Source organism: Aquila chrysaetos, chromosome 5 (assembly GCF_900496995.4).
Source record: "Aquila chrysaetos chrysaetos chromosome 5, bAquChr1.4, whole genome shotgun sequence".
NCBI lineage: Eukaryota > Metazoa > Chordata > Aves > Accipitriformes > Accipitridae > Aquila > Aquila chrysaetos.
In genome coordinates this window covers 37,623,544-37,630,394 of record NC_044008.1, presented here as the reverse complement: position 1 = coordinate 37,630,394, position 6,851 = coordinate 37,623,544, and the positions used below count along the sequence as shown (strand labels likewise).

Genomic DNA, 6,851 nt, shown 5'->3' with positions numbered 1-6,851 from the left:
AGGAGCAGCAGAAACAACATATGATGACCTGACCACAACCTCCATTGCCTGTCACCCTGAACCGCTGACAGAGAGTAGGTAGAGAAAACTGGGAGTAAAGTTAAGCTTGGGAAGAAGGGAGGGGTGGGGGGAAGGTGTTCTGAGATTTGGTTTTCTTTCTCATTATCCTACTCTGATTTGATTGGTAATAAATTAAACTAATTTCCCCAAGTCGAGTCTGTTTTGCCCGTGACGGTAATTGCTGAGCGATCTCCCTGTCCTTATCTTGATCCACGAGCCTTTTGTTGTATTTTCTCTCTCCCCTGTCCAGCTGAGGAGGGGAGTGATAGAGCGGCTTTGGTGGGCACCTGGCGTCGAGCTAGGTCAACCCACAACATATATTATTGATAAGTTTTCTTTACTAGCGATAAGTTTGTAGTAACCTGTAATATTACATATACAATTGTTGCTGCTATTATTAAGTGCTGCTATTACTGAGTGTCGCTGTTATTGATTTTTGCTAATATTTATTGCCGTTACTATTGATTGTTGCTATACAATTGTTTGCTAATAATAATTTGTAATAGCTTGAGATATATGTATTTGCTTTATTAATCATAGGTATACTTACTAGTGGTGATTTTTGTGGTATTTGTGGTAATCTGTAATAAAGTAAAGAAATTTTGAGGATAAAGCCTTCATGTCCTTGTGTATTATGGAATCATACAAACACACAGTCACAATCTGTACACAACCACAGGTCAGGTAACCCTTTATGTCATGATGGCATGGACAGCTCAATGACACCTACAGCTTTGGTCAGCTAAACTATACCCAGAACTGCATTCACTGTATTAGAAAATCTTTATTCTGCATGCTGTGAATTCAGGCACTGAAGTCTCTTTCTGCAGGATCTGGCTTCCCTCTGTCTTTGTTCCCCCTCCTTATCTCCTTTATTAGATACAAGAAAAGAAGCAGTTGTTGGAGCTTCTACTGGGCTTGAGTCACAGCACCCATCCTGCTCCTGCCCCATGCACAAAATCCATGCAGGGCTTGTAAGAGAGATTGTCATTGTTGACTGGATACCATCATCCTGGCCTATAATGCCTCCCTCAAAATGGCATGACAAGTACACATAAAGCCCTTGTTTTCTATCTGCAACTCAGGTAATATGAATACATTTTTAGAGATTTTGTTTCCCAGCTCCGTACTGGAACTGGCCACAGAACTCAGAATTATCTGAAAAACATGAGAGCAGTGTTTAACATGGCAAGGGAGAAAAAAAAAGTTAGTCCTGCAGTCATCTATCCAGAGACAGGATCCTTCAGGGAATGGTCTGAAGGCTTGCTGACAAGGTCTCAAAGGCCTCTGTGTAGAATTATGCTCCGGTACACAACAAGAAGTCACAGCCTGCCCTAAAGTGTCAGAGGTGCACTGAAGTCTGTGGAACCATAGCTACTTAAAGACACTTCTAATTTCTGCTCCATATCTGACTTCAAAGATAAAAAGGAAACATGTAAATCTGGAGAAGCCTCATAAGATGGGACCAATGTGTAGCTGATTGTCTTATTTTCATGTGACAAGGCTCAAATTTTGGTCTCCTTCAGCCTTGCTTGTGAACTTCCTCAAGTCTCTATCTTGTAAGTTCTTACACCCAATGTCCATGAATTTACTTTGGAGAGATGCATTGCACATGTTTATACCAGACATAAATGAGGATACAGGTTGGATTTGTGATTATGTTTACAGAAAGATGCTAAATCCTCTTCTTTTTTTTTTTTTGGTATATATAAATTACATTTTGATAAATAAGTTTATACTATGTTTATATTTGGGCAAAACAGTGAACTGGAAAGAGCAATAATGTTAATGTTAATGTTAATGTTAATGTTAATGTTAATGTTAATGCTAATGTGGTGGTGATTTGAAACAGGCTTCATAAGTCAACAGTAATTATCATTATTGAGATATTAGTGTCAAATACATTCCTCCAGAAATTTTAGGCTTTACAGGGTCCTGATGCTGCACTAATCACTCCTAACTTTCTGCATATAAATTGATCACAGTAAAATGGCTGCAGCTGCTAACACAACTATTGTTCTTGAACCCCTTTTAGTGGCAATTCTTTTGATCTGAAAAGTGTCATTGTCTAAATTTTAGCTGATCATCTAGGAATTGTACTCTACAAGTAATGGGGAGAAAATTCACATTTTAAAATGTATTAAATGGATCCAAAATTAGGTGTAAAATATGCACTTTAAAGCCTGATACTCTTTTTAGATCCAAGCCTGTAAACTGGTGAGAGATTTTAATTGAAATTTTTTCAATGATGTTCAGGGTTACTTTTTTTTTTAATAGGCAAAAAACATTTTCCAGCAAAATTGTTTTCACCCTGATGAACTCACAAGGATCATAATGACAATTCTCATTTTAAAAAATGAAAATAATAAGACAAAAAAAATAGTATTTTAAAAATCACCATTTAGATACATTATTTTATTATAGTAGGTATATCTCAACAAGTTAATAAAAGTATGTGTCATTTGTTTTCACCTGCATTTTGCATATGAAAACAACTCTAAATGTTGGGGTTTTTTTCACAGAATTAAAAGGAAGCTGTTAAAATTGGCCTAACTAATCTCATATGCACTCTTTAGGGTCATAGGATAATTCAGATTGGAAGGGACCTCAGAAGGTCTCTAGTACAACCTCCTGCTTGAAGCAGAATCAGCTATGAGGTCAAACCAGGTGGCTCAGAGGTTTACCCTGGCAGCTCTTGAAAAGCTCTCAGGGTTTTCCCTGCAGAGTCATTTCTCAGCCCATCAGTCCCAAGGTCATATTCCTGCAAGGTCTTCTTCCTTCCTAGGGGTGGGACTCTGTGTTTCTTGAATTTCATGAGTTTCCTCTTGGCCCATTCTTCTGGCCTGTCCAGGTCCCTCTGGATGGTGTTCCTGCCCACGAGCATATCAGCTAGTCCCCTGCAAGTGGCATCATCTGCAGATTTGACAAGAGTGTACCTTGTTGGTGAGGACTGAGACAGAGAAGGCATTAACTATCTCTGCTTTACCTGTGTCTGCTGTCACTTACTCACCTGTGTCATTCAGCAACAGTGCCCCATTTTCCTTGTTCAACCTTTGACTACTAATGTAGCAGTAGAAGTTCTTCTTGTTGCCCTTGATGTCCTTTGCTGGTCTGAACTCTAGCTGAGTTTTGGCTTTCCTAACCCAATGCCTATATCCCTGGACAGTGCTTCTAAACCCCTGCTTTGTAGTTTCTAAATCCCTGCTCTGTTTCCATCTCCTGTATGCTGTTTTTTTGCATTGGAGCTCCATTATGGGCTCCCTGTTCAGCCAAGCCCGTTTCCTGTATATACTGAAGTCTGCTATCCTGAGTCTAGGGTCTGTACTATGCTGTTGCTTTTTATTCCTTCCCAGGATCTTGAACTCCACTGTTTCATGGTTCCATAGAGCCAATGTTTCCTTTTGTTTTATAATGAAGTCATTGACACTTTATAGTCTTTTATTTGAAAAAGTGACTTACTAAAAGGTGCATTTGGTTTTTTAAATAATATCCTGGAGATCTAGGGCGGAGGTAGGGAGGGTGGAGTGGTGGTTCTTTTTTATTACAGTAAGAAATTATACTACTTAGAAATGTTAAAAAGTTAGATTGCAAGACATACGTCTAAAAATTGCAGTGGATGACAGATAAATAAGAGGGGAAGAGAGAGAAGGTATAAGAAAGAGAGAAGTAATGTGAGACCCCAGAGAAGAGAGAGAAGTGGCAGGGCAGAGATTGCAACAGAAAGACAGAAACAGAATATTGTTTTGGTCCATTTCTTCTGATTACTATTCTTTCCTGAAAAAATACTTTTAACATTTACTTTGATGTGATTATTCAGATTGCCTAAGATAACAGAAGTTCATAACAATATTGCCCTAAGTGAAGGAGCAAGGATGGAATTCAGGTGTCCACATGAGAACCACTATATCTGAGTCAATGCTCCAGACACCCTTTGTGATCAGCAGATGTCATCTCCTAGGATGTGACAGGTCTGTCCTGCTCTAGACACCTGTATTAGAAGGAGATGAGTCTCCCACTGGTAGTGCCTACTTCCGTCTATAGACTATAGAGGAGGCATAAAGTGCTAGTTTTGAGTTCGATGCCTAGAAGCTTCGTGTCTACATTAGGGTTGATGAATGCCACCCTTCTTGTTACATTGGCTAGACACAGTCAGTGTGTGTAGCAATAGCTGTAGCAGGGAGCAGTGCGTGCAGCACCTGGCCACATCAAGATCAGGCACCTATTGTCTTTTTTTTAAGAACAAACAGTAAACTTTGGTTTGGGCAGCCTGACTTTGGATAGCTAATATTTGTGCCTTAAATGAAGTCCTAAATGCAAAGCTTGGCCTGTAACTGTTGTGATTACCATCTTAAAAATATGTGGAAAGAAAACCCAAACCCACAAACAAGAGTCTTAAATTAAGCAACAAAATAACAAGGCTAACATAAACATCAACAGTAATAGAAAATCTGTTACTTTTATTTATCACTACAGGAAAATCATACAAAGGCTGGTTGTCACGGTCCATAAGGAACTAGGTGTCCAGATCTTATTGCAGTTAAATGAGAGTAAATTATCAAGGACAGGATCCTTCTTTCTTAGCGCATGGTGTCTAACATCTAGTCAGTTCAGTTTTCAGTGATTAATGACAGAGCTGGGCACCTCTTGATAGTGATTCATCCCACCTGAAGACAGATGTGTCATGTAGTTTGAAGAGAACACATCAAGCAAGGGTCTGCTTCTGGATGATTTAAGGAAAATCCTGGATTTAATCTAGGATAAGATCACGTTAGCTGGCATGTAAACCCAGTTCATGAATTTCTCAAATAGTTCAATGATGTTTTATAAAGGAATGTTTAAGAAGTCAACCACCAGTGGTCAATATCCAGGAACTAGAATTTCTATGTCATTATTTATTTTTTTCTTCTCAAGCTGAAATAAGTTGTTTGAATTTCTCATTCTCTGAGGAAATGATCCAGCAGTATAGTTTTAACATCATCTTATAACAATGTACCAATTCTTGTAAATTTTCCGGTTTCAAAAAAAATAGCACATTCCACATGCAAACTGGCAAAAACTGATAAAGAATGAACAGCTCTTACTTTCCAATAACGTCAGGATCACAATTCTGAAACACCTGAATCCAAAAGGCTAGATGCTTAGTTTATCTAGCTCCCATTAATGCCTTTGAAAATTTGACCGAAGATTTACTGAACAACTAGAATAAAGATGAACATAGGAATTGGGGGTGGGATTCATCAGAATGTACTATAAATGGCTTCTACTTGGATGCCTATTCCTGTACTAGTCATCTATGTTTCCCTTGTTATTACCGGACCTGCACTTTTGGTGCACTGTATGTCATCCTAAGGTAAGTGTCAGTAGGTCATATGAACTGCCTGTTTCCTTCCATTGATGGAAAGGAGAACCTGCAAGGCAAGCATCTAAAACTTAGTCGGACAAATCCTATCTTGGGATTGGAGTTTTTGTTTAACTTTTAAATGTCCCGCATTCTGCTTTCTTTTTTCCTGGTCTATATTTAATCTCCAAGGCTCAGCTCTGCACTCCTCTGCATGGAGGAGAAGAATTCCACTCAGCTGCACATGTTCCTCTTGTTAGGATTCCCAGCCCTAGCAGACTTGCATGCGTTGTTCTCCATAGTATTTCTGCTGACCTACATTTTAACTCTTTTGGAGAATATGGTCATCATTGCCCTGATCAAGACAAACTGTGAGCTCTACAAACCCATGTATTTTTTCCTTGGTCACCCCTCCTTCATTGAGGTCTGGTATATCTCAGTCACTATCCCTAAACTGTTGTCAAATTTCATTGCTGAAGACAGGAGTATTTCCTTTGTGGGATCCATGACCCAACTGTTTTTCTTCAGCTCCTTCATGTGCACTGAGTGTGTCCTTCTCTCTGCAATGATGTACGATTGCTATGTGGCTGTCTGTCAACCATTGCACTATCCAGTCATGATGACATACGAAATGTTCATATACCTGGTAGCTGTCTCCTGGTTCAGCAGGTTCATTGTGTCTTTGATCAAGATTTCCTTCATCTCTCAGTTGAAGTTTTGTGGTCCCCGTGTTATCAACCATTTTTTCGGTGATATTAGCCCTGTGCTGAACCTCGCCTGCATTGATATGTCACTGGCAGAGATGGTGAACTTTGCATTGGCCTTATTCATACTGCTCATTTCCTTCTTCATCACTCTTGTATCCTACTGACTAATTTTCATGACAATCCTGCGCATCCCCAATACCCAGAGTAAGAAGAAAGCCCTCTCCACATGTTCTTCCCACCTAACTGTGGCCACCATTTTCTTCTCAGCCACCCTCTTCATGTAAGCCCAGCCCAAGAAGATCGACCCTTTTGACTTGAATAAGCTTGTGTCAGCTGTGTATACTATTGTCACTCCCATCCTCAACCCCTTCATTTACTGTCTGAGGAACCAGGAAGTGAAAAGAGCACTGAAAAAAACTCTCTGTGAAAATAATTGTTATCTCTAAGGTCTCCAGATCCATACCTTCTCTCCAAATACAAGGATAAACTATGATAAACTGGTACTGATAAGCACACCATAAGGATATCTGGCTAATGACTGTTCAAAATGGACACAGACAGTGATCAGTGGAACAATGACAGGGTGGAGAACGCTGACAACCTGATCCATCTGAATCAGTCACCTCTAAGACCATCAAAGGTGAATGAATGAGCCGTTGTCACTGGTACAGAAACCTACTAAGGTGATTCAACAGATTAAACTCTCCCAAATGCTATGCAAGCTAAAAGGGACTACTGTGTAAAGT

The 6,851-nt window shown here is 39.5% G+C and overlaps 1 pseudogene; it reads left to right on the top strand.

Annotated features, from left to right (window-relative positions):
- Positions 1-5,612: 5,612 nt before the first annotated feature.
- On the top strand, positions 5,613-6,591 carry LOC115341281 (annotated as a pseudogene).
- The last annotated feature ends 260 nt before the right edge of the window (positions 6,592-6,851 follow it).